An 18904-nucleotide genomic window follows, 5' to 3' on the forward strand; every position below is an offset into this window, starting at 1 on the left:
CCTAAGTATTTGATTTTTGGGGGGTCTATTGTGAATGGAATTGTTTCCATATATTCCTTCTCAGTTTATTCATTGTTGGTGTGTAAAAAGCTAATGATTTTTGTAGGTTGATTTTGTATTCTGCCACCTTACTGTAGCTGTTTATGGTGTCTAAGAGTTTTTGGGTAGAGTTTTTTGGGTCTTTAACTTATAGGATCATATCATCTTCAAATAAGGATGTTTTGAAAGTTTCTTTACCTATTTGTATTCCTTTTATTTCTTCTTCTTGCCCAACTGCTCTGGCTAGAAATTCCAGTACTATGTTGAATAGGAGTGGGGATAGTGGGCACCCTTGTCTCATTCCTGATTTCAGAGGGAATGGTTTCAGTTTCTCACCATTAAGTAGATGTTGGCTATAGGTTTGTCATATATAGCCTTTACAATGTTGAGGTACATTCCTTCTATTCCTAGTTTTTTAAAAGCTTTTATCATGAAGTGGTGTTGGATCTTGTTGAAGGCTTTTTCTGCATCTATTGAGATGATCAAGTGGTTTTTGTCTTTGTTTCTATTAATGTGCTGTTATAGATTTGCATATGTTGAACAACCCCTGCATCCCTGGGATGAAACCAACTTGGTCATGGTGAATGATCTTTCTGATGTGTTGTTGGATTCAGTTTGCCATTATTTTATTAAGGATTTTTGCATCAATATTCATTAAGGAAATTGGCCTGTAGTTCTCCTTTTTGGAGGTATCTTTGTCTGGTTTTGGGATGAGAGTTATATTGGCTTCATAAAATGAGTTAGGCAGTGTTCCTTCCTTTTCTATTTTGTGGAACAGTTTAAGGAGAGTTGGTATTAATTCTTTAAATGGCTTACAGAATTCAGCAGTGAATCCATCCAGGGTCCTGGGCTTTTTGTTATTGGGAGACTCTTGATTGCTGCTTCAATTTCTTTTTGTGTTATAGATCTATTCAGGTGATTAATATCTTTTTGGTTTAGTTTTTGTTGGTTGTAAGTTTCTAGAAATCTGTCCATTTCTTCAAGATTTTCGAATTTGTTAAGACTACTCAAAGTAGTCTCTGATGATTTTCTTGATTTCCATGGTGTTTGTTGTTATTTCCCCTTTTGCATTTCTGATTTTACTGATTTGGGTTTTTTTTCTCCTTATTTTAGTCAGGTTTGCCAGGGGTCTGTCAATCTTATTTATTTTTTCAAAGAACCAATTTTTTGCTTCATTGATTTCTTTTTATGGTTTTTTTTTGTTTTTATTTCATTGGTTTCAGCCCTTATGTTAATTATTTCTTTCCTTCTGCTTGTTTTGGGATTTGCTTGTTCTTGTTTTTCTAGGAGTTTGAGCTGTAGAATTAGGTTATTGATTTGAGATCTTTCTGTCCTTTTAATATATGCACTCATGGCTTTAAACTTTCCTCTTAGGACTGCCTTTGCTGTGTCCCAAAGGTTCCAATAGGTCATGTTTTCATTTTCATTAACTTCCAGGAAACTTTTAATTTCCTTTTTTATTTCATCAATGACCTATTGATCATTGAGTAATGTGTTGTTCAGCTTCCAATTGTTTGCATGTTTTTAACTGCTGTTTTTGTTGTTGACTTTTAGTTTTAATGCATTGTGGTCAGATAGAATGCATGGGATTATTTCTATTTTCTTATATTTGCTAAGGCTTGCTTTGTGCCCTAAGATATGATCAATTTTGGAGAAAGTTCCATGGACTGCTGAGAAGAATGTATATTGTGTAGAAGTTGGATGAAATATTCTGTAGACATCAGTTAGGTTCATTTGATCTATGGTGTGATTTAGTTCTTGGGTTTCTTTATTGAGTTTTTGTTTGGATGACCTATCTATTGGTGATAGGGGAGTACTAAGGTCTCCCATTATCACTGTGTTGGAGTTTATATATGCTTTTAGGTCCTTCAGAATATGTTTGATGAAATTGGGTACATTGACATTGGGTGCATATTGGTTGATAATTGTAATTTCCTTTTGATATATTTCTCCTTTTATTAGTATGGAGTGTCCTTCCTTATCTCTTTTGATCAATGTAGGTTTGAAGTCTACTTTGTCTGAGATAAGTATTGCTACCCCTGCCTGTTTTCAGGGACCATTGGCTTGGTGTATCTTCTTCCAGCCTTTCACTTTCAGCCAGTGCTTATTTCTGTTGGTGAGGTGGGTCTCCCTTAGGCAGTAGATTGTTGGATCTTCCTTTTTAATGCAGTTTGCTAATCAGTGTCTTTTGATGGGGGAATTTAGTCCATTAACATTCAGTGTTATTATTGATAAGTACATGGTGATCCTTGTCATGCAGTTGTCTTTGTTGATTAACCATTTGATAATGTGTAGCTGAAACAATGTTACTCTTTACTTTTTTGCCTTTTTTTCTCCTGTGGTTTTGTATTGCCTGCTTTTTCATGGTTTTGTTTGCTTTCATTTTCTGTGTGCAGAATTTCTTGGAGAATCTTTTGTAATGGTGGCTTGGTGGTCATGTATTGTTTTAGTTTCTGCTTATCATGGAAGACTTTTATTGTTTCATCCATTTTGAATGATAGTTTTGCTGGGTAAAGTATCCTAGGAGTGAAGTTATTTTCATTCAGTGCTTGGAAGACCTCACTCCATGCTCTTCCTGCTTTTAATGTTTCTGTTGAGAAGTCTGCTGTAATTTTGATGGGCTTACCTTTGTATGCTATTTTTTTTTCTCTCTTACAGCCTTCAATATTCTTTCTTTGATCTCTGTACTTGTTGTTTTAATGATAATATGTCGTGGGATGGTTCTATTTTGGTCAGGTCTATTCGGTGTTCTGGAGGCTTCCTAAACCTGAATGATCATAGTTTTCTCTAGATTTGGGAAATTTTCTGTTATTATTTTGTTGAATATATTATGCATTCCTTTTGCTTGTACCTCTTCTCCTTCTTCAATGACCATGATTCTCAGGTTTGGTCTTTTGATGGAGTCAATGAGTTCTTGCATTTTCTTTTCACAGGTCTTAAGTTGTTTAACTAATAGTTGTTCAGTTTTTCCTTTAATTACCATTTCATCTTCAAGTTCTGAGATTTTGTCTTCTGTTTGTTCTATTCTGCTGGAATGAACTTCCATTTTGTTTTTTATTTCTGTTTCCTTCTTTTTTCTGAGGTTTTCCATATTGTGGGTCACTTCCTCTTTAATATTGTGAATTTTTGTCCTTAATTCATTTATCTCTCTGTTTATGGTGGTCTCAGTTTCAGTTTGGTGTTTATTTAAGGCTTACATGATTTCATTTATTTGTTTCTGTGTTTTCTCATATTCTTTGTTTTTGTTTTCTTGGAATTTCTTGAGTGCCTCCTGTATGCTTTGATTTACCATGTCTAGTAACATCTCTATGATGTTCTCATTAATTACTTGTAGGATTTCTTCTTTCAGAATGTTCTTGTGGGCTTCATTGGGTTCCTTGGTATAGTTTATCTTTGTTTTGTTGGAGTCTGGATCTGGGTATCCATTTCTTCATTTAGCTCTAAATCCTGTACTACTTTAATTTTGAGGGAGACTGGTTTCCATCCCTTTTTCTTCTTCCCATATTTCCACTAAGTACCATATCTGTCCCTGGACTATGTGTAATTTAGTATTACCTGGGTTGCAATATTAATACTAACAAAACCAAGAGAGATGGATAAGAAAGAGAAAGAGAAGGAAAGATAAAAGGAAGAGAGAAGAGAGAAAAAAAGAAAGAAAGAAATGGGAGAGATGGTTGGTAATCAAACAGCAAACCAGGCAGCCAAATCCTTAAACAAGGGAGGAAAAAAAAGAAAACAAAAAAAATCACCAGTTCTGGAACAGTAGAATTGCAGTCTTAGTTGTTCTGTTACTCCTTTAGCATCCAGTCCTGTCTATGTGTCTCTTAGGCACATTTGGAGCTCTCTAGTGGTGGCCTGAGCAGGAGCCTGGTGGAGCTGTTATCTGGAAAGCCTGTAGAGCTGGGGCCTGGCTCCACCCAATGGGCAAGGATCCAGGTGGGCTGGGGGATGTGGTTGTCTCCTGCCAAGCTTGTGCCCAGCCTGAGGGGTGGGGATCCCGGTGGGGTGTGTCTCTGGTCATCCCATGTGGAGCTGAGGCCCAGCAGAGCCTGACTGGCTGGGGACCCAAGAGGTGGGGGTCCCAGTGGGGCATGGATCTGGTGTGGCCAAGGAGGTGAGGATCCAGGCAGGGCATGGATTTGGCACAAGGCTAGGGCCCGGCACAGCCTCAGAGGTGGGAATCCTGGTGGTGGTGGTGTGTGGATCTGGTGCAGAGCTGTGGCCCAGCACAGCCCGAGGAGTGGAGAGCCTGGCAGAGCAGAGCAGTGGCTCTGCAGGTCTACATGGTGGGGACTTGGCAGGCAGGCTGTTCTTTTATTAGATTGTGGCATAGAGAAGCCATCCACAATCTAAGGGTTTAGAGTGCTGTATTTTTGTTTCTCTCTGGTGCTTTACCTCAGCCAAGCATGTCTCCAGCATCTCCACAGGGTTCCTGGTTCAGAAGCTCATGAAGTCTTCAGCTCTGTCTTAGTTGCCTCTTGGTTCTGTTTCATATTTTCCTTGTAGATCTTTGTAACTGTTGTCTGTTGACATTTTTTCAGAAATACAACTCCTGTCTCACAAATCATCCATTTCTCAGAGGCAGGCTGCACAGGGCATTGGGCAGGGGGCAGGCGAAGGAGTGGACAGGCATCTCTGGCTGTGGCTGCTGTGGAGTGGACTGCATGCTGGAGGCCAAGCTGGCATTTTCTCCTGGTCATGGCCTCTTCTTGCTCTCCTTAGGAAATGGTGGCAATGAGCCTGACCTGTTATGATTTTTTATATCAATAAACCTGTATTAGTAATTTTTCCTACTGCTGCAGGGAACAGCTAAGGGGAGGTTCATGGTTTCTTGGTCTTATGCATTTGAGCAGAACATCATGATAGTGGTAATGTGTAGTGAAGGAGGAGATTCTTCACCTCATGGTGGGCAGGAAAGGTAGGGGTAGGGGGAGAGAGAGAGAGAGAGAGAGAGAGATAGAGAGAGAGAGAGAGAGAGAGAGAGAGAGAGAGAGAGAGAGAGAGAGAGATTGAGACAGAGACTAGGGTCCAGGTGTAATATTGAAAAGCATGCCCTGGTGACCTACTTCCTCCAGCCAAGTCCCACATCCTAAAGTTTCCCAAACTTCCCAAAATAGCTCTATTAGCCAGGAACCAAGCATTCCACACATGAGCTATGTGGGGGTACATTTCATATTCAAACCATAATGATATTCAGCATATTAATTTGATCTATCAGTCTCATGGTTGATACTGCTACATTTTTCCTGTTACAGCTGTAGTTCAGTCTCAGTAAAGGGGAAAAATAAGTATTCTTTAAATGACTAAGAATTACTCTATTCATTTTCATTTCAAATAAAATTTGGTGGTTATGTTTCTAAAAACATAGCTGTGATATTATGAAATATATTCTTGCTTTTTTATACCATTTATTGATCTCCAACTCCTAAAATCTTTGGAATCTGTGTTTCTAGGCTCTGTAGTGCAATTTAAAATTAGGTATTGTGATACCTCCAGCATTGCTCTTTTTACTCAGAATTGTTTTGAATATTCAGGTCTTTTTTGTTTCCATCAGAATTTTAGGGTTTTTTTTTTTTCTGTTTTTTGAAGACTGCCTATGCTACAGGGCCATAGTAGTAAAAACACCAACATGATAGTAGCATGAAACAGACACAAATCTATGAACAGAAGATCTAGAAATAATCTAAGCAGATACTGCCATCTGATTCTTGACAGAGATGCCAAAAGTATATGTTGGAAAAAGCCTCTTTAATAAGTGGTACTGGAAAAACTGGAAATCCACATGCAGAAGACTAAAACTAGATCCCTATCCCTTGCCCTTGCACAAAAATCAATTTGAACTGTACCAAAGATCTTAATATAAAAGACCTCAAACTTTGAAACTACTATAGGAAAACACTTCAAGATATAGGTATAGGCAAAGCCTTTTTGAGTAGCACTCCACTAGCTCAGGAAATAAGACCAAAAATTGACAAATAGGATAATATCAAACTAAAAAAGTTCTGAAAAGAAAAAAAAAAAACATAGTGAAGAGATAGCCTATAGAATGGCAGAAAATCTTTGCTAGATATTCATCTGACAGGAGATTAATACTCAGAACTCAAAAAATTAAGCACCAAAGAAACAAATAATGCAATCAACAAATGGGCAAATGAACTGAACAGATACTTTTCAAATGAAGAGGTACAGATGGTCCATAAATTTATGAAAAGATGTTTAATATTCTCAACCATAAAGGAAATGCAAATCAAAACTACATTGAGATTCAGTCTCACCAGGTCAGAATGGCTATCATCAAGAAACAAAAACAACAAATGCTGATGAGTATGCAAGGTAAAAAAGAACTCTTATTCACTGCTGGTAAGAATGTAAATTAGTTCAGCAAAGATAGAAATCAGCACGGAGGTTCCTCAAAAACTAAATGTATAACTTCCTATAATCCAGTCATACCATTTCTGGGTTATACTCAAAAGAATCAAAGTCTATTTACTATAGAGATGCTTGCACACCCATATTTATTGTGCCAAATTATGAAATCAACCTAGATGCCTATAAACAGATGAACAGATAAAGAAAATGTCACATATATACACAGTGGAGTATTATTCAGCCATAAAGCAAAATGACATTATATCATTTTCAGGAAAATGTGGAGATCATCATGTTAAATGAAATAAGCCAGTCCCACAAAAACAAGTATCATGTATTTTCTCTCATTCATGGAAGTTAGGGGAAAACAAAACACAAAACCAAGGTCATGAAAGTAGGGCGGTGGGAGGGAATGGGAAAAGTGGAAAGGAAAAGGGGACAATGAAAAAGAGTTATAGCGGTCATGTTAAGGAAGGGATGTATAGCAGGAGGGGGAAGGTAAATGAGGAAGGTAAAGGAGGATGAATGTGTTTGATGTATTTACTACACATATGTGGATATTGAACATTAAAACCCGTGGATGCCATTTTAAGTAGGCAGAGGGAAGGAATGAACAAAATGAGGGTACATTGTACATATATGTAGAAAAGTCACAATGAATCCTCCCTGCACAACTATTATGTACTAATAAGAACATTTAAAACAAAAGAGAAGTCGAGAGAATGAATATGATCAAAGTACATTATATGTATGTACAGAAATATCATGATGAAAGCCCTTACTATATACAATTTAATATATGCCAAAAAATCCTTGGAATCTCTGGAGTGATAAGAGTGTCTTTTGTGCTAGCCAGTGGTGGCTCACGCCTGTAATCCTAGCTACTCAAGAGTCAGAGACCAGGAGTATCACAGTTTGAAGCCAACTGCAGGCAAATAGTTTGTGAGACCCTATTTTGAAAAAACCCTTCACAAAAAAGTGCTGATGGAGTGGCTCAAAGTAAAGGCCCTGAGTTCAAACCCCAGTACCACAAAAAAAAAAAAAAAAAAAAGAATGTCTTTTGTTAATGATATGACTGGTGGCCTCTTGAGTATAAGTGCTAATTACTGGGATGACCAAGGCACTCTTACAGGTTTGTAACTTTCAGTCCCATCCTCCAACTTTCAGAGAGGCAAAAGTGACTGAGCATTATTCATTATTAATGGTCAATGACTTAATCCATCATTCCTGTGTAATAAATCTTCCATAAAAACCCAAGAGGACTGAGTTAAGGGAGTATTGAGATACCTGCACTGATGGTGGCTCTTGAAGAATGTTGTGCCTAGATAGGGCAATGGAAGCTCTCTGCCTCTTCTATATCCTGCCCTATGCATCTCTTCAACCTGGTCATTCATCTTTAGCCTTTGTAATATTTTTTATAATAAACTGAGAAATGTAAGTGTTTCCTGGAATTCTGTGAGCAGCTCTTGCAACTTACCTCTGCCCAAGGGAAGGGTTCTGGAAACACTATTTTATAGCCAGCCATCCAGAAGCACAGGTAAAACAATTTGGGTCTTGTGATTGGCATCACAAGGAGGAAGTTGAGCTCTCAATTTGTGAGATCTGATGCTGTCTCAGAGTAGATAGTGCCAGTTCTGAACTGAGTTCAATGACACGTAGTGGGCAGAATCATCTGCAGAACTGATTGCTTGTTTAGCGGATGGGAAAAACTCCCTGCATATCTAGTCACAGGAGTATTTATGTTGTGAGAATGTAGTTGGAAAAACTAAGTTTGTCTTTTCTTATATCCTTAATAACCTATTCTGGCATTAGGAACTACTGAAGTTGGCAAAGCTCTAATTGATCTGGTCACATTTATGTGACTTCTTGTTTTCAGGAAGCATCATCTTTTCACCAAGACAAATAAAAGAAAAACTAAAGGTTCAGTCTTGCCTCAAATAGCAAATTTGAATAAAATGTGTATACATGTTCTTACACAGATAAGTTAGCTTTTACTTACTGCCTGTATTCTCATGCATTCTATAGAAATAAAAAGCTTTTCTAACTATGGTCGTATTTGAAATTATTTTCTTTAAGAGTTGTAGATTTAAGAGTCCAGCTTCAGGATTTCCCTGCAGCCATTTATAAGTGATTACTGTGTAATTGTTCCCAAAGGATAAGCCAATTTAGTAGAGCATCGGCTAAGCAATATCATTTAAAGAACCTTTGAAGTGAAGAAACCAGGGCCTGATCTTCTAAAATTTCTTTTGATGAATTTACTTAGAATGTTGAATAGCTATTATTATTATTTTCAGTTTCAAAACAGTATAACCACTATAGCTAGACAATTCTACATTCACTCTTCCATAGTAGACATGTGACTTTGGACAAATTATTTTTCTACTAAGAGTCTCACTTTCCATTTCTAAAAAATAAAAATAATTATAGTACTAGCTTACAGTGTTGCTGTGAAGACTAAGTATAAAAAACTTGGCATATAGTTGTGTCATAATAAATTTAATTATTAATCTTGAAAAGAAAAATTCTATTAATATTCAATGAAATAGTAGGGGATCTCAAGAAAAGATGGGTTGGGTTATATTCTGGGGAAAAATAAAATAAAACCATCAGGAACTTAATAGACATTTTCTGGTACAGTGTACCTTGATGTTGAAGCTGAGAAAGACAGAAGCCAGATCTGTCTAAAAGAATGTTTATAGTCTCAGGAGTGCAATTATTTCAGTGGAGGACTCATTTTTCAAAATTTCTTAATCACTTTCTGTTGGCAATAATGGCACTGATAGGTTTCAGTTCTTACTGCACCCTTAAGCTTCTGTTTTCCAGGGTCACAGTCCTGCCTCAAGTCTAGCTTGAATCCTCCTTCTGCCCTAACCTCCAATCAGAATGAACCGTAAGATCCTAACCAATCAGATCATGCTGAGTCCCACTGAGGGGTATTTAAGCCCCTGCCCCTCTCTCTCTCTCTCTCTCTCTCTCTCTCTGCTCTCTTGGCTCTCTCCCTCTTCCACCCGGCAATAAAGAATCTCTTGTCCAGATCACTCTTCTCCACGTGGTCACTTTTGGGGCCTATATTTCCAACATTTGCATGACTCAGGGCAGGTTTCCCCACTAATCCTGGTGGGACCCCTATTCCAACTCACCCCACAACCACCCTGAGACGTGACTGGCCAGGACTCATCCTCCCAATTGCCCTCACTATCATCCAACACCAGACATCTTCTTGGTGAGTCCACACACCCCTATTGGGCTCCCATTGTGGTCTCTCCCTTCGGTGTCTCTGGGTTTTCAACATTTCCCCTTTCTGATCATCCCTGGGACTCAGACAGTGGGGAAAAATCTCCCTATCTGCCATGGGCTTGGGTCTGTTATTGTTGTCCTTGGCCCTCGCAAGCTGCCCTCCAAGAAAAGCCTGGCGCTGGGTGACCCATAGCCTCCATGGACCTTTTTGGCCTGCAAACCACCTGAACTTAGTGATGGCTGATTCTCATACACTTTGCATTCTCTTGGATATTTGTGCTGCGCAAGGACGCTCCACAGTACATAATATCCTCCTTTCCCATTCCGGGACCAGGTCCCTCATAATGGGTGCCTCTACATCTTCTCTGCCATCTGACTCCCCATTGAGATGCCTCCTCAATAATTTGGACACCTTGGGTTTGACCCCAGACATAAAACCAAAAAACTTGATCTGCTTTTGCACCCAAATCTGGCCCACTTATCCTTTAGACAACCAAAGTCACTGGCCCCTTTTCAGGTCTTTAGATCCCAGTGTCCTGTGGGACCTATATAACTACTGTGAGCAATCAGGATGATGGGGAGAGATTCCATTATGTCCAAGCCTTTTCATACCTCCATCTAATTCTGGCTCTCTGACTTCAAATCCTCCCTCTGTACTTTCTGTTCCCCTGCGTAGATTCTATCAGCCTGTAAACCAGTTTCTAAATCAGCCAATTCCTCTCCAAACCTCCTCCTTCCCCACGTAAACAGATTTCTTGCACTGCTTACGATACCTATCTCCTCCTATTTTCCTGAAAAACTTTCCCTGTCATGGAGTTAAGCAAGCCATTCCTTGCCAATTCTGACCTCAAGGCGGTTCCAGCTCTGGGAGAGCTCATGCTTTATTCAGTGACCAGAGAGTGGATGTTTCGTTTTGCTGAAAGCCTGCCAGTACCAATCAATGGGAGCAACCTACAGACACAGGTGATGGCTAATCCTTTAAGCGTGTATCATGCCTCCAGGCTCTGCCTTCCCCTCCCTTACCTAAAATGTCAGCTCACTTTTTCTGCCTCCTTCATGGTCTCACCACGTGTCCTTTGTCTCTGTCTGCCTTCCCCTCCCTGGGCTTACTGGGACCCTGCCCCCCATGAAAAACCTGTAGCATGGTACCTTATGACTTAAGTTATTCCAACTAGTTTGCCAGTCCTCTCAGTCTAAAGTAACTTTAAGTCAGCCACTTTACCAAAGTGCTTATAAAAAACCTGCAGCTGCCACGCTTACACTCCAGCTCCACCCCCACAAGGGGAGGAGGGAAAGCAAACAGGCGCACCTGTGCACAGGATGCTGGCTTCTGGACACAGCAAAAATGCCTGTCATAGCTAAGAAAATCTGCCAGCCACACATGGTGATGACTGTGGCCCGCCGCCACTTCCCCTAGAATAAATGCACACAGAGTACACAGGAAAGGGGGAGGGGCAACAGGCTGCAGGATCAGGCCTAGGCAGTCAGGGTCATTTGTCCCTGGTGTGTGTGGAGGGAGTGTGGAGGAGCACAAGTCCTGCTTCTAGCCCCACCTCACACCTCAGGGCATCAGACCCAGCCCTTGTAAGCCAATTGTTAGCTCAAGGTTATAGTTCCAGAAATAACTAAATAGACATTACTGTGGTCTCTAAATTTCTCATTTAGAATTTTCTATACCTTTGGCCCTCAGCATAAATTTTTCCCTCCAAATATTAACACTAGTTGTCCTGTATGGCACTGTTATTGGCCTGAAATGCCCTCTGAATGCCCTTCTCTAACTTTACAAATGATTTCTTCGTTAAAAAGATAGTCTTTATTAAAGAGGCTGCCTGCTTTTAGCTAAAAGACAGGATCCTAACGTATTGTTCTTTCTAGATGGGACCTGCATCTTCCAGTCTTCTAGCTGGTAGATGTTGGAAGCTTTGTACTGCCTGGCCTCAGTATGCCTTGGGTGACCAAGAGAAGTGGCCTTCACAGGGTTCCTTAAATTACAATACCATACTCCAATTAGACCTTTTCTATAAAAGTAAAAAAGGTAAACTGAGGTCCCCTATACAAATTTCTCTCATTAGAAAAGCAATGGGTTCTGGCCTAGGCCACTCAGATTGGAAATGATTATATGACTCAAGCAGTAGATTGCCGCTTTACAAGCAGAAAGTCCTGAGTTCAAGCCCAGTACAGACAAAGTAAAAAAAATAATAATAATATTTGGGGCTGAGGAAGTAGTTCAATGGGAGAATGTCTGCCCAGCATGTGCAAAGCCCTGGGTTCAATTCCCCAGCATTACTAAAAAAAAAAAAAAAAAATGGTAAAGAAGACAAGTGGCCTTAATGTCACTTCAGCCATCTCATAGTGGAAAAACATAGTTTAACCTAGATGGGATCCCTCATTCTTCAAGCAAGGAAACTGAGGCCCAGAACAGTTCAGAGACTTGCTCTCCAGAGTGTCAGGTGTCAATGTAAAATAACAACTTTACTTTTACAGCAACAACCTATTAGAAAGCATACCACAGGGGACTCAGAGTCACAGATGAGAGAGGTTCTCCTCAAAGATAAATTTCTAACAGTCAGCCCCAGATATTCATAAAAAACTCAGACTGTGGCTGAAGGAAAAAGTCATTGAACCAAGTAATACAGCTAGCCATGTCTGTATTTATGGCTACGTCTGTATGTCCAGGACCTTACTAACAGGAGAGAAAAAGATAAGAGACACCATGGCCTCATGCTGCTCTCAGAGAGGGTCCCACCCAACTGGGGCCTGTATCCTGAACTTGCTACCGTGGTGGACAGGAGGGGCACTTCTGCAGAGAATGCTTAAGGGGGGACAGCCTGGGAGACAGCCCCACCCCCAACTGGGACCCTGCCCTCTGCAAGGGTAACCACTGGAGGTCTAAGTGCCCCCCCGTCACCAGATGGAAGGCGAGGTGCCTCCTCCTATGGATTGATGGGTCCAAGCCTCCTGGCCACACTCCACTTCTTGGCATTGATGTTGAGGAGCCATAATGGCAGAAAAACAAAAGGCCATTTTCCTCCTAGACAGTGGAGCCCATTTCTCTGTTTTACCTTTTTCCCCTGGTCCCTGGTCCAATGACAAAAGTTATCATTTGGGGCAAATCTGGCTAGCCCCTAGAGCGCTAGTTTACCTGGCCTCTGGCCTGCTCTTGGGGAGACCTCCTCTTCTGTCACTCTTTCCCCACAGTACCTGAAACTCCAGTGTCCCTGCTGGGATGGGATTTACTACTTCAATTAAAAGCTCAAATCCTCCTCTCCCCAGGCAGCTATCTCTGCTGCCCCCTCCTTCAGGAACAAAGAGATTCCACAGTGTGGACTGATGAGATGAGTGTAGGGTGAGCCAGGACGGCCCTCCTTATTCAAATAAAACTCAAAAATCCCTCACAGTTTCCACACCCAAAACAATATCCCCTCAATCCTGAGGGATAATGAGGCCTTATGCCTATCATAAATTCCTTAAAACACAAGGGCTACTAATTAGTTGCTCCAGCCCCTATAATAAATTTAAAATTCTTATAATTTTAAAACATGAGTTACAAAGTAAACAACTGGAAAGGATATAGGTAGGTAATAGATGTATTTTTTGAAAAGTTAAAGGAAAAATAAATGTTTTTGGATGAGAAAGGATTTTGTAAAAAAGGGTTTATCCTAAAGATTGTTTCAAATAGTAGGGATAAAAACAAGCCATCAAAGGGTTTAGTATGTTATATAAAGGTCTAAGTAAGTTTTAAAAGTGCATAATAAAAAACTTTGGTGTGTGATAAAGTTAAAGTTGAATATAATCTAAGAGTTGCCTAAAAGATTTTTAGGGTCATGTCAAACTAAAATCAAATCCTCTATGTCTATGAAATAACAAGGTTATCTTAATATTGTTCTGCTCTGAGTAACATCTACAAAAAACCATGACAGAGAAAGATTTTATCAAAGAAATTATTTGTGTTTTCTGCTGATCTTGTCAAGCTTTAAGTACTACTAAATCAGAGTTCATTTACATATTTGCTTATGTGTCTTAAATGACCACCTTGTAACAGTGTTATGTTATACTTTATCTGAATATGGTACAAACATTTAAAAGGTTAAAAGCGTCAGTTTATATAAAATAATGAGCTAAAGCTCTCTTTTATCCAAGAGTGTTACATTTAAATCCTGACAGCCCCTGCCTCCCACAGGTCACCTACCTAGGTGTGGCCTTAAAGGGACAGACTCGCTCCCTGAGTCTTAAATGCATCAACCCAATCTTCCATTTCCCAACCTCCATACCATAAGACAGCTTACAGCTTTCCTGGCAGTTATAGGATTTTGTAGAATTCAGATCCCTAGGTCGGTAGTCCCTGAACAGACACCTTTTTATGCTCCTCCTAATGTTCCTATTTTGGGTCTTATATAATGTATGGCCACCCATCTCTCTCTCTGTAGTTGGAGGACTCTTGAAATTGTCTAGGGAACAACATTTCACAGTGGTTCTCCTGGCCAATGCCCATCCTAATGCCTATGTTCTTGCTCTTCTATTCTTAAGCTTCATCCCTTGTATCACACACATGTCTGCTATTGCTAATCAAAAATTTAACCAGCTGTACCTCCAGGGATGTCAACCTCTCCAAAACGTGAGGATAGTTGGCTGATACCCACCATGCGGAGGTCGGAGGATTGGCTCGAGTCTCTTTAGGACCTATGGCTACAAGGGACCTTCACCAACTTCAGGGAAGAGGAAATCTTCATTTTTGGAGCCTGGGTGTACGCCATCATGAGGCTCATCACCCCACCATTGTTTGCCAACTGACCCTCTCTTCCCCTACGCCACCCCTTGCCAGCTCAAAGAAGCCAGAGTGAACACAACGCCCCCCCCTTCCTTAACAAATAAAAAAGGGAGGAATGTTGGCAATAATGGCGCTGATAGGTTTCAGTTCTTACTGCACCCTTAAGCTTCTGTTTTCCAGGGTCACAGTCCTGCCTCAAGTCTAGCTTGAATCCTCCTTCTGCCCCAACCTCCAATCAGTATGAACCATAAGATCCTAACCAATCAGATCATGCTGAGTCCCACTGAGGGGTATTTAAGCCCCTGCTCCTCTCTCTCTCTCTCTCTCTCTCTCTCTCTCTCTCTCTCCCTTTCTCGGCTCTCTTGGCTCTCTCCCTCTTCCACCTGGCAATAAAGAATCTCTTGTCCAGATCACTCCTCTCCATGTGGTCACTTTTGGGGCCTATATTTCCAACACTTTCTACCTCCATAATTAATATATCATTCCAAAACTTGCTCTTTTTAAACTCTGCTTTAATATGTGGCTAAAGAGAAAATGAGGAGAGAGCTAGTGTTTATTAAACAATTGCCAGGTGATAAATACTTCATATACATAGTTATGAAACCTATATAATGATCCTACAAAGGGTTGTCATAAAGCAATGTGGAGTTTAGAGATACTAGGACATTTCCCAGGTCATGCAGCTCATATGTGGTAGGCCAGAGTCAAACTGAAGTCATAGCCAGCCACTCAGTGAATCATTTTCATTTGATATATTAAAAATCAACTATCTGCTTCCATCCCACTACCATGTCCTACTCAAGATTGACTATGTTAGACCCAGCCTATACCTAATCCATATAGACAATCAGTGCTTATCAACTGGGTGAATGGACATTTTAAAAACCCTCCAAACCTTTGCAACAAAATATGTGAACTCTTAATATGGCTTTGCTGGGAAGTTATGGTATTGGGAAATTATCAAACAATTCTTCTAAGAAGAAGATAGACCATAAATTGTCTTGCAAATCTCACAGTTCCTAAGACACTTATTGGGAAGATAGAAGGTACTCAATAATTCTTGATGAAATAAGGGCACTTCTTTTCAATACTGGGCCTTTAAAATCCATGTTAAAACCTATTTTAAAGAATATCTTCTAAGAGAATTTGAAACCAAAGTTTAGATTAAAAACAGTTTTTTATTGAACACCATATGGTAAAACATGCCTACAAAAATATATTAGTTAAACAAAGGCTAAATATCTGAGGGCAATTTACTTTGGGAATAAATTTTAGGAATAGAACCAAATGGTTTCTGGGCACATGAGACTTCTCAGAAAAATAGAAAAGTAAAATGTTACCAGTTAACTCTTTCTAGAATTTAAATCTCCTCTGTCTGCAAAATGAATGCTCCAAAGAGACTGCACTTTGATTCTCACCAGCGAGGAAAAGACCAGTGACCACTGCATAGAGAGCCAGGTTATACATATTGCAAATTCTTAGCATTTCTGCCCTGACTAGGAATTTCGTCATTCTGCAAGCATATTGCCCTCCAAATGATTGTTATTTGCTAATGTGCATGTAACAAAGTGACTTCAGTGCACTGAGGAGGGAAAAGAGCTCCCTACCCTTTACATTAGCAACTCCTGCAAAGACAGCAAGGGCAGTATTTCGAGATCAGATATTTGAGCTTTACCTGGAGCTATATTTAATTATGTATTCCAAGTGCTGTTTTCTGTTCTTAATTTAAAAAAAAAGTAAAAGGAATTTAGCAAATGAAAACTCTGCCTGTTTACTAAAAACATCAAATACCACATATATCAAGTTCACAAAGAAAAATGTTATCTTTTGTCATAATCATCTCTGTTCAATAGAATTTTATGAAAAATATTGTATTTTGACTGAGTAGACTCATTTTCTAGTTCACTATTTCTTGTTTTAATCTTGAGCAAACTCTTTAGCATCTATGTGCCTCAGTTTTCACATGTGTCTTATAGGTATAAGAATACTTTATTTCTCATATAATAATTCTCAAATTTAAGTGAAGTATCATATATAGAGCTCTTAACATATATAGAGAGTACCTAACACTAGGTAACTGTTCAATAATTAGATATAATAATTAGATATTACGAGATATTATATGTAGCTATCCTGAGGAACTAGCTATAAATATTTTTTTGTTCCACATCTTAGAGCAAAATTGAATTTAGGACCACCTTTTTCCACTACTGGTTTTTGTTAAAGAGAGAGTTTTCTTCTTGCTCTTGTTCTACTTCTGTTTCTACCCACAAAGAGGAGTTGATGTGGTGCAATATCCTTCTCATTGAAGGAAGTTAGAGAAAATATGATGATGTTACTTATTAAGGTAAGTACTGTTTTAAAAAGTTAAATCTGGGTCACATGTCCTTTCTAATTTTGTTGCTCAGGTGTTGCATTTGCTTATTTATTTCCTACTTCCTTACACACTAAACACCCTATTATTTTCTATGCTTGGGGAAGTTCTCTGAAGGGTAAATTATATCTCTAAAAAGTATTGCGAGATGAATATTAAAAAGAAGTAATTTGATTTGGTCATTCTGCAAAAATAACTTACTTTGTAATACTGTGGCTTGTGACTCAGAAATGAAGCTAGACTGGTATGTGACTTTTATAATGTGTTTCTGTATTTGAATAGCATGTTAACTGATTCCTACAAACCTCTTGCAATGTTTGTAAGAATAAAAACCTCTTTATTTTAGAACTGTTTTGTGCTTACAAAACATCCATCTGTTCTTAATTACTTTCTGGGTATTCTTGTCACATTTTTTTCGTATGGATTTTTCCTTCATTTACCATGTGCTAAATATTTGGAGGATGGCATTATGGTGAGAAAGAATATACTACAAGAATGAGAAACCAGCAACTTGTTAGGCATTTGAGGGAATTTGAAGAACATACTTGTTTTTTAAAAGAATCTGAGGCTTCCTACATAATGAATACTTTCAAAGGGTAGAGCTGTAGGAGAATTTCAATTGCCTTCTTGCTTCATTTGCTTGTTTGTTGTGAGGCCCTGCTCTTTTCTGCTAGCCCTTATCTGTGAATCACACACCTGCTGGTCTTGGATACCAGCAAGGATTTGAGGCAACTGATCATTGGAGACCATGTAATATAATAGCAAAGAATTACTAATTCTTAATCTAGACATTCTTGAGTTCAAATCCAGTGACCTTGAAAAATTTATTTTATAATAGTTTATTTTTCCTCTTTTGCAAAATTGTCATAAATTCTGTTATAATGCACATGCAAAATGTTATAAGACTTAATTGAGATAGAAGTCTGATTTGTATATCAAAACTTCTTCCTTCATTAATCATGGGAATTCAAGACATGGACATTATTTTGAAATGTGAAATAAAATTTGAGCACACATAATTTTGAATAGTTAATTTAAATCCTAACATTTCTTTGCTTTTAACATATTTCCAATTCTTTGACTCATATATTATAAGCCATATTTCCTATAATTTGTTTTACAGAGAGAAGGTAGAAGATAAAGCACATCAGGACCAAAGCTTTCTTTGCCCTGATTTCCAAGAGAAAGCTCATAATGGCATCACTGATTTAAGGAAAGAACGATAAATAAAGGTTAGTCTAGCCATAATTTCATGATGCTTTTGAGTTCATCTTCAGTATAACAGAGTTAGATAAATTATTTTTTGAGAGATTTCCAACTGTCTAGCTAATGAATAAGGTGGGATTCTTACAAATATTCATATATCTGTGAATCTTACATCAGTCTTTTGCCTTACAAGCTACAGCTGATGTCTTAAAATATGTCTGGATGCTCTGGTTTAAAAAGTGAAAATGAAGTTAGTATTTAATTCCTTTCTCGTTCTGCAAAACCCAAGTCCAAATCCCTTATCATCTTGTTGGGGTAAAATTTTCTCAAAGAACTTTCTTTGATTTTTGGTAAGAATTTTTTTTTTTTTTTTTTGGAAAAGCATAGTTTCTTAATTTTCTTTAGACTCATTTCCATTTTACCCTGTAAAAAGAAAGAATAAAGAAATTAATGAAAGTAATCACTAAAAATCTAATCACATAGTTTTACACAGCAGGGAATATTTTAACTCACATTATGGTAGTTTACTACTATTTTACAGTAAACTTTTGATAAGACATTAAATGGTGTAAAAAATAAGCGAATTCTTGTTTATTAAATAGTCCTACAGCTACTAAACACTAGATGTGTATTTTAAGACTAGATTAGTTTGTCAAGTGCCTCTAAGCTCTCTGGAAAATAGATAAAAGGAAATACAATTTTTTAAAAAAGAATCCATTTTCTCTTTATTCTACTTTCTTGTCTTTGTAGGGAAAACCACAAAGAAAGTTAAACCAAAAAATAAAACAAGGCCCCTTTTCTGGGCCTTGTTTAAGGGTGAAACATTGTATATAACAGTTGTTTCCATCAGCACACAGATTAGAGGTAGGCAGCTGCTTCAAGAGAGTTAAATGTTAAAGAATGATTAAAGG

General features: G+C 38.5%; 1 long non-coding RNA gene across 1 annotated transcript in view; it reads left to right on the plus strand.

The window, feature by feature from the left end:
• LOC141415639 (uncharacterized) overlaps positions 1–18904 on the plus strand; it is a 175769-nt gene that overhangs the window by 132720 nt on the left and 24145 nt on the right. Inside the window, exon 2 of the long non-coding RNA XR_012440627.1 lies at positions 17911–18019. This is a non-coding gene — a long non-coding RNA (uncharacterized lncRNA). The remainder of the gene's footprint in view (positions 1–17910; positions 18020–18904) is intronic.

The sequence above is a fragment of the Castor canadensis genome, chromosome 13, assembly GCF_047511655.1.
Source record: "Castor canadensis chromosome 13, mCasCan1.hap1v2, whole genome shotgun sequence".
In the NCBI taxonomy this organism is placed as follows: domain Eukaryota; kingdom Metazoa; phylum Chordata; class Mammalia; order Rodentia; family Castoridae; genus Castor; species Castor canadensis.